Raw genomic sequence first — 10120 nt, 5'->3', positions numbered from 1 at the left:
TGGTCTAGGTGCTCCTAACGACAAGTAACCGAAAGATTCAGTCCGACCAAAAAATGGCGCCGTTGCCGGGGACGGTGTTAACTTGATTTAGATTTTCTTATAGTGTTATTTGTTGTGTCTTTCTTTGCCTTGAGGAAGTAAAACTCCTCAAGGTTTCTTCTAATTGTTTTCGAGTTGTTTGATATTTTGCATGTCTAGAAGGTCACAAGGTGACTTGTTACCCTTTGATCACGAAATTGAAAGGACTTTGACAACCAATAGAAGACTTGCTAGGAGAACTTTGAGAGGTATTGGTGAGGTTGTAGATATTCAACCAAATACTATTGAGTTCATCAACCCTTTTGCAAGAGAAGGTGAGGAGAACCCAACACAAAATCTAACACAAAATCAACCCACAATGCCTAAGTTTTCATCACATTCCGTACCCACCGAGGAGAACCTACCCAATGGTACTCCCACACCACAACATCTAACCGGAAATTTTATTGCCAAATCCACATTTATCTAATTAGTCGAAAGAAGCCAATTTGGGGGGATGCCTAGTGAAGACCCTCATTCTCATATGGAGACTTTTTGTGACTATTGTGATGCGATTTCTCAAACCGGTGTAACTCAAGACCAAATTCGATGGGTCTTATTTCCTTTTTCTCTAATTGGCACCGCGAAACAATGGTTGAAAGGCCTTGATTAGGCTACTCTCGGAATTGATTCTTGGAAAAAGTTGGCTCTAGCTTTCTACAAAAAGTTCTATCCACCGGAAAAGACTAACATGCTAAGAGCTCAAATTACGGGTTTTAAGCAAAGGGATGAAGAATCTTTGTATGAAGCTTGGGGGCGGTTTAAGGGAATTTGTCGCTTATGTCCTCACCATGGACTTAGCGCGTGGATCTTGGTACAACAATTTTGGAACGGTCTTTATGAAGATTCAAGGAACATTCTCAACATGGGATCAAATGGAATGTTCACCGAAGTTGATGACAATCAAACTTGGAACAAAATTGAGGAAATGGCGGTCCATAACTCAAAATATAGTAGACCTCGCAAGGCTACTAGAGGAGGAAAGCATGAAGTGGACTCCATTAATCAATTGGGTGCTCAACTTAGTGCTCACATTGATACCATCAATTTGAAGTTTGAAAAAGCTATGGCTAGACTTGAAGAAGCCTCAAAATCACCAAAGCATCATGTTAATGCCATGACGGCATCTTCATCAATCCAAGTGGGATATGTGAGAATTGTGGAACTTTGGGACATGACCAAAATGAATGTAGGGGAACAAATGAACAAGTAAATGCTTTCCAAGCATACAAGAGTGGTACCCCTTTTTCAAACTATTACAATGAAAACACCAAATTCCATCCAAATCTCTCATACAAAAGCCAAAATGTTCAAAACCCTCAACCAACATACACCGCACCTCCCATGAGAAACCAAAATCAAAGACCTTTTTCCAACCAAAACCAAGGTTACCAAAATCAATCTCCATACAATCAACAAAATGACCAAGGTTTTGATGTTCAAAAAGCGGTCCTCCAAATGCAAAAGAATCAACAAGAGTTTTTCACTCAAATGCAAAAGGATAGTCAAGCAAAGGAAACCACCATCAACAACATCCTAGCTCACACCAAAATGTTGGAAACCCAATAGACTCAACTAGCATCTTCAAGCTCCCAAAGACAAAAGGGGCAATTACCACCTCAAAGTAATCCCCCAAGACATGAAACGGTTAGTGCCATTCACTTGAGGAGTGGTACAAGGTATGAAGCACCGAAGAAGAAAGTTGTGGATGAAGTTGTGGAAGCTAGTGACAAAGAAGAAATTGTGCAAAACTCCAAGGATGGAGAACCACCAAAAGAAGAAATTTCAAAGAAAAATGAAGACATGGTCAAGGAGAAGGAGCCCATTGTGATTAGACTTCCTTTTCTGAGTCGTCAAGCCAAGCCCAAATTTGATGACCAACTTGGAAAATATATGGAAATTGTGAAGAATTTGGAAGTCTCAATTCCTTTCACAGAATTAGTCAATCACGTGCCGACCTATGCAAAATACATGAAAGACATCCTCACAAAGAAGAAGTCAATCCGGAAGCTTGAGACTATCGCCTTCACTAATGTGAGTAGTGCAATACTTCAATGGAGTTCACCTCAAAAACTCAAAGATCCGGGAAGCTTCTCAATACCGTGTACCATTGGGACGCTACGATCAACAAAGCCTTATGTGATTTAGGGGCTAGTGTGAGTGTTATGCCGTACTCGGTGAGTAGAAGGTTGGGGATGGGAGAGCTTAAATGCACCAATATCACACTCCAAATGGCCGATAGATCGGCGAAGACACCATTAGGGATATGGGAAGATGTTCCCATAAGAATTGCGAAATTTTTCATCCCGGTGGACTTTGTCATTGTTGACATGGAAGAAGACTCCAACATTCCAATCATTCTAGGAAGACCTTTCTTACACACCGCGGGTGCGGTGATTGATGTGAAGCATGGAGAACTCACTCTAGAAGTGGGAGATGAGAGCATAACTTTCAATCTTCACAAGACCATGAGAGCTCCCCGTTTGCATGAACCATGTTTTATGGTTGATCATTATAGCCGGAAGGATGATAGGAAGAAGTCGGAATTCCAATAGAAAAAGAAAATTGAAGATGCTCCATTCAAAGAGCAAGTGAATTGTAACAAAGAGAGCTTGAAAAGCTCACCAAAGTCAAGCAATGAAGAGGATGGCCTCATTGGCCAAGACAAGAAAGTGGAAGAGTTGTCTCTATCAACTCAAGAGATCTTTAGTGATCAACTAGATGAAGTTTGTGGTCTTTGGGACGATGAGTTTGAAGGGAGTTTCAATCCCTATATTGGTAATGCTATCGATTAAGACCTACAACAAGGGCAAAGGTCTATTGAAGATCTTTATCATGACAATGAACAAGCTTTTGATTACTTCTTCAAGGTGTTGAGCAACATCAACAACACCTTGGACATGCCCCCATGTCATCTCACTAAGGATGAGAGTTTTGTGGAGTCCTCCCTAAACAACCATTTGTAAATATTTCTAACTCCCTAACTCGCATTTTAATTCTTACATTGCATTTTTTGTCATTTTTGGATTTTAATGCTTTGATTAAGATAATTATCATTTTTGAGAGAAGTGAGGGAGGGACTAATGATTCAATTGACGTGTAGTGCTTTAGTTTAGTGTGGGGATAACAATTGCCTAGGCTATTCATGCCTTAGTAGTGCCCCTACAATGAAGAACACGAGATTTGAAGAATGAAAAATGACAAGGGATATGCAAGTACACGGATGGAACTGAATCCGGGTAAAAGGGGCAGAATCCGAGCGTTTTCTAAGGAATCCGCCCGTCTTCAGGCAATCTGGGCGTCATTGTCAGAATCCGCCCGTCCATCTGAGCTGAAATTTTAAAATTTTGGGACTGTTGATAAATCCGAGCGTCCTGGAAGAGAATCCGCTCGTCTTCAGAAAGATGCCCGTCCTGAAGGAAAGACGCCCGTCTTTTTGGCTGGGAAAAACAAGAAAACTCACTGGAAGAGAATCCGCCCGTCTTCAGCAGAAGACGCCCGTCCCGCAGTTGATAAATCTGAGCGTGTTTACTAAAAGACGCTCGTCTTTAGGCGAGAATTCCCAAACCAAAACAGACAGAATCCGAGCGTCCCGAAGGAAAGACGCCTGTCTTCCCCTGCTATTTCAAATTTTTCGGTTATTTTAAATACCACATCCCCCATTCATTTCTTCATTCCTTCATTCACAACACTACTCATAAACCCCCAAAACTCAAAACCCTCATCCTCTCCATCACCAAAACAAGATTTCCTCAACCACATTCAACAAAATCAAATCAAAACTTCCTTTTAACAACAATTAATCACTCCTCTTTCAACAAAAATCAAACCAAGCACCAAAATCTTCAACCTTTGAGTCGATTTTTGAAATTATAAAGGCAAAGCCTTTCACCTTAAAATCGATTTAGGTATACATGGAAATTGAAGATTTTCACTCTTTTCTTGGTTAAATCATCAATGGCAAGGACAAAAGAAGCAACAAAGGCACCTAAGGCAAAGGCACTCTCAACAAGACAAAAGAGTCTTCAAGCAAAGAAAGCCTCATTGGCTATGTTGGTATCTAGCTCAAACTTGGAAGTGCAACAACAACAACCTCCCTTGGAAGCAACAACATCAACAACTCCGGAAATCGCTCAACTTTCGAACTATCCGGAAGTAATTTTCATTCTAACTCCCATAGGGAAACATTTGCCAAGTATGCTAGAAAATCCTTTCTATCCACCAAGTTTATTTGTGAAGATGCCTTGAATAAGTTGGGTGTCCTTGAACAAACCAAAGCCTTCTTTGAAGCCATGGGGTTGGGAAAATTGTTTGCTACAAGAGAATTGACATACCCCTCCCTTACCTTAGAATTCTTGAGTTCTTTGAAAGTTACTAAGGTAGAGACAAGAGAAAACATCGAGTTCCACCTAGCTAATGTGAGTAGGTGCATCACCTTTGATGAATTGGGTAAAGCATTGGGTCTTAGTTATTCACCTAGTTATTTCAAGAATCCCGGAAAGTATGACCCCGCTCCTCTTTGGGAGGCGATTTCCGGAAGGAAATTTGAGAACTATCATGCTAGTCGCGCTCTATTAGTCCACCATCCGGGCATTATAGTGTGGCATAAGGTCATGGGGAATACCATCATTGCAAGAAAAGTCACCAACCACTTTACCAAGCTCGATTGTGTTCTTCTTGAGTCGGCCTTAAATATTAGAAGGGAATTCACCAAGCCTTACAATTCTCTAAGGCTTTTGGTGGAAAGATGGCTAAATGTTGATTGTGGAAAGCAAGGCACCACCGTTATTGGAAATGGAGGTCTAGTCACTCTTTTGGCTAAGTACTTTGATCCGAATTTCCACAAGGATAACAAGTATGTGGCGAAAAAGGGGGTCATCTCTTTGATATGGATGCCATGATTAACAAGTACAAGTGGGACACTCATAACCCTCTTGACACCAAGTATGGGTGGCTCACCAATGAGGCTAGATCTTTTACTTTGCCTTCTAAGATTTGCCGTTTGAGTGTCCATCGGACCAACTACCTTCTTCCCCTCTCAAAAGAAGCCGAATACATCATCCGACCACAAAGGGGTGAAATTGAAATGCCCTCCTCCTCCATTGTCACACCACCCTATCCATTCAAGTACCAAGAGTTCAAACCCGAAGGTGTTGAAGAAAGCAATGACTACATGACTCTATTTATGCAAGAGATGCACAAGCAAGCTTTTAAGGATCGGGAAGATGCTTACTCAGCCCAATTTCCACCCCTCCTTCATTTAGCTAAGCAAGGACTACTTGATCCTTCATGTCCTTTGCCTAGTTGGGAGGATAGGGAAGTCTTATTTCCGAGTGCATCTAGGGGTGAGATTCCGGGTGACGATGAGGTTGTCGGTGATGAGGTTGTTGATAGCATCGAGGAAGAGGCTAATGAAGAAGAAGAAGAGGATGATGAAGAAAGTGAGCAAGAAAGTGAAGAGGGAAGTGCTGATTAGTCCACTTCTATTGAGGAAGATGATGATAATGATGATATGGTGGAAGACTAGCAAGCTTTGGAGGCTCCTACCCTCTTGAGGTTTGCTTACTTCTTTCTTTGTTTTATTTACTTTATCTTGATCATGGATGGAGAGTCCTAGCAACATAGAGGACTAACACCTCGGCCCCATTGAGGTGTTCTTATTTCATTGTTCCCACTTTTGAAAATCCAAAATGACAATTTAGTTTCATGCATTGCATCTTGTGTGTATGAACTACCCCAACTTTAGGACATTAGAAATAATGTCTAACTTGGTTTGGGGAAGTACATGCATACGCAACGGGAGGTAATCTAAATTACGCTCTCCGTTATAAACAAAAACCCATGCATCATGTAGTGTAGATTAGTGTAGCTTGCATTTAGAGTAGAATTCATGCATCATGCTTGCATGATTTCCCATCATTTTGGCCATTGAGGACAATGCCCATATTAGTGTGGGGATGGGGAATTTTAACTTAACTTTTATTCAAAAATCCAAAAAAATTGAAAAACCAAAAACAAGTTCATTTCCTTTGTAGTGTAGTCATGTATATATTGTTGTATATATTGTATTTGTTTTATTCTTGTTCACATTGATTGACTACGCCACATCCGAGACATGAGGATATTTAAGACCGCATGGTATGATTTTTCCAATCTCCTTTTTTCTCTTTATGTTAATGACTATATGGCTTTATTTTGATTGATGCGGTATAACAATGTGAACTTAGGACTTGCATTTAGTTTATATGTCATATTAGTTGGTAGAATCATTTTCATTAGGATGTTTATATGGTAGTTGCATCATGGCATGTAGTTTGCATGTTAGAAAATTTTGCGAAACCGTCTACTTGGGAAGTTTGACAAGTGTATATAGGCCCTAGTATGTGTCATGCTAGTATCCTTTGACCCATGGATTAAGGCCTAGTCAAGAGTACTTTGTGGTGTGATAACTCCTTGGCTACCGTTTATTCCAAGGTGACCCTTGAAACCATGCATCCATCCATCATCCATGTTCTACCACATTTTTGTCATCAAAGGGAATGGGCACAAAAAGAAATCAATTTGAGTTCAATGAATTGAAAAGTGAAAGAAAGTTTGCAAAAAAATGCATCTAATGAAAACAGGAGCTAAAATAGAACTCCTAAAGCTTCAAATATAAGCCACCCTCACTACATATGGAGTGACTTTGAAAATGTTCAAAATAAAATGCAAAAAGTTGAAAAGTTGTCAAGTATTGAAATGCCAAAAAAAAAAAAAAAAAAAAAGAAATGGCAAGAAAGTGTTTTCAAATGTCAAATGCCACAAGAAATTTGGGGGAAAAACAACAACAAAAGCAAACTCCCAAATGAAACTCAAATCCTATTGATCCCTTTATCCATCGTATCCATTTTTGTGCATGGTGGAGAGGAGACGACCCTTCTTCTTGTCTAGGCAAGAGGGGGAATTCCGCGATCCTCCAGTGTTTCTAACACCATAGGGAGTCTATTCTTGACAAAAGCATTTAACGATTGAGGACAAAGGTACCCTAGCTTGACACAATTTGGAGGTGATTTATTGGTATCCTTCTAGGCTTAGTAGTTTGAAGAAATTGCATCTATGAAGGAGTGTGTACCCTTGAATTGCTTCCCTTGTAGATCATTTCCGCCACTTAGATGCGGAAAGTGGCTATTCTTTTGTTGATGCATCCATTACTTGATTTTGTGTGCTTAATGTTTTGATGTGTCACCATTTTGGCAAGACCCACCTTGTCTTGCAAGAAGGCATCCTACCTCATGGTTGTCTTGTTGTGAGTTGAAGGGGCGGAGTGAGACCCGCTAATTGTCTCATATCGGCTATGTTATTAGGTTAGTTTAAAATAATGGTCCTAGTCTTTGTCACCTCTTTACTCGGGACGAGCAAAGGTTCGGTTTGGGGATATTTGATTTGACCATAATTAGAGCATATTTAATCCCCGAATTAGCCTTGTTCCCATGCTTTTTAGTGCATATTTGGGTCATTTATTGTCTTTAGTTCTTTGTTTTGCATATTCTTTGAGGTTTTGATCCCTTGGTAGGAAAGGAGTGCAAACCTTGCATTTTCATGGCAAAATGAGGCTAAATTGATTGAATTCAATGACCAAGCATCAAGGAGAGACAAGATTAGAAGGCCTTTGTACATACTATAGTAGATGGGCAATGATGAGAAAGATCCTTGCATCCCCGAGGAAATCCCCAAGTATTTTATGAAGAAAAAGGAAGAAAAGAAGAAGAAACAAGACTGCCCAGCAATCCGTGCGTCTTACCCAGAAGACGCCCGTCTTCACCCTACAATTCGTGCGTCTTCACCACCAAGACGCCCGGGAAAAAACTCCAGAAGACGCCCGTCTTCACTCCCAAGACGCCCGGGTATAGACCACAAAATCCGCCCGTCCCGTGCTAAAGACGCCCGGATTCCCAGGCAGACCCATTTCGTCTTCTTCAAGCTTCAAGGAAGGATGCACATCTTTTTCTAGAGACCGGAGTCTCCCTAGAGACCGGAGTCTTTCCAAAAAGACCGGCGTTTCCTCAACAAGGGACTTAATCGTCATTTAAGCCCTTAGTTAACCCTAATTCATGCACCTAATCCCCACTATAAATACCCCATTAGTCTAATTAGAAGAGCATGTTCTTCTTAGCAATCTTTAGAGTAGTTAATATCAATCAAATCTCTCTTTAATCTTGTAATCAACAATTAATCAAGTTTAAATACAAGTTTTATTTCCTTAATCTCTCTCTTGTTCATCCTTTATTTTGGGTAATTGAAGATTATTTGGGTTATTATTGGGAGATTGACAACATTTCAATCAAGCATCAAGTACTTCTTTTATTCTTTGCTTTATTATTGGAATCATTAGTAGGTATAATTCTCTTAATCCCTCTTTAATTATTGTTAATCACTTTCATTTATTCATCATGTTTCACTTTGTTGGTATGATTGACAACCTTGCTAGCATGTTCAACATGATAATGAGTGAGTAGTTTCTTAGCTAGGGTTAATGGGTAATTAGGGGAAACCAACATGGGGGATGATTCATGCTTAAATTAATATGCTTTCATAGTTTATTTGCTTGCTTGTTGTGATCTCAACTTATGCACATGTTATGTTTGATGAAATGCTAGCCTATTGATGTGACCATAATTAGCGCATATTTAGCCCCCGAATTAGCCTTGTTCCCATGCTTTTTAGTGCATATTTGGGTCATTTATTGTCTTTAGTTCTTTGTTTTGCATATTCTTTGAGATTTTGATCCCTTGGTAGGAATGGAGTGCAAATCTTGCATTTTCATGGCAAAACGAGACTAAATTGATTGAATTCAATGACCAAGCATCAAGGAGAGACAAGATTAGAAGGCCTTTGTACATATTATAGTAGATGAGCAATGATTGAGAAAGGATCCTTGCATCTCCGAGGAAATCCCCAAGGATTTTATGAAGAAAAGGGAAGAAAAGAAGAAGAAATAGTGCTGAGCTACAATCCGAGCGGATTGTCCACAATCCGTCCGTCCTCCTCAAGCACAATCCGTGCGTCTTCCTTCAAAGACGCCCGGACATCAGCCACAGAATCCGCCCGGATTCTCCTGAAGACGCCCGTCTTCCCCCGCCTGAATCCGACCGTCTCGACTCCAATACGCACGGATTCCAGTGCAGCCAAATTTCGTCTTCTCCAAGCTACAAAGAAAGAAGCCCTTCCTTCGAAAAATACCGGCTCCTCTCTGCTCAATCTAAAAAGTGTAATTACTAGTTTAGCCTTTAGTTAACCCTAATGCATCCACCTAATTTCCACTATAAATACCCCATTAGTCTAATTAGAAGAGCATGTTCTTCTTATCAATAATTAGAGTATTTAATATCAATCAAATCTCTCTTTAGTATTGTAATCAACAATTAATCAAGTTCTAATACAAGTTTTATTTCCTTAATCTTTCTTTTGTTCATCCTTTATTTTGGGTAATTGAAGATTATTTGAGTTATTATTGGGAGATTGACAACCTCTCAATCAAGCATCAAGTACTTCTTTTATTCTTTGCTTTATTATTGGAATTATTAGTAGGTATTGAAGGAAATGTAGATTCATATACATTAATAACATACTCATATATGTCTAAACTAATTTGTCATAAAATTAAAACGGATTTTATGCATGCAAACAATAATAAAATAGAGAAGAAATCATATCCTTACAATGGTATTTCGGTTTAATGGGGCACAAAAGAAATCTCCTTTTCTTTTGTTCTTGAGCTTTCCTTTAATGGAAGAACAAGATCCAAGTGTAGGATCTCTCCTTAGGAATAATACCCAAAGCTAACTCTTAATCTAATTAATATTATTTGAGCTAGTATAATATTAATCTAGTGAAAAATTGAACCAAAAATATTTGATTTTTACTCTCTCAAAAAGGGTAGGAGTAGTAAGTAGGAAGAGTATTATTTTTATCTCTCTAAAAATAATATGTTGTGAAGTGAATGAATAAATTACTACCAAAAACATCCATATAGAGAATGATAATAATTTAAGCAAAAGCACCC

The 10120-nt window shown here is 39.3% G+C and overlaps 1 non-coding gene across 1 annotated transcript; it reads right to left on the bottom strand.

Moving 5' to 3' along the window:
- Positions 1-769: 769 nt before the first annotated feature.
- On the bottom strand, positions 770-876 carry LOC141634788 (small nucleolar RNA R71). Its single transcript, XR_012539509.1, has one exon. It is a non-coding gene; the product is annotated as a small nucleolar RNA R71 (small nucleolar RNA).
- Between the last annotated feature and the right edge of the window lie 9244 nt (positions 877-10120).

The sequence above is a fragment of the Silene latifolia genome, chromosome Y (assembly GCF_048544455.1).
Source record: "Silene latifolia isolate original U9 population chromosome Y, ASM4854445v1, whole genome shotgun sequence".
NCBI lineage: Eukaryota > Viridiplantae > Streptophyta > Magnoliopsida > Caryophyllales > Caryophyllaceae > Silene > Silene latifolia.
This window is presented reverse-complemented; position numbering and strand designations above follow the sequence as displayed.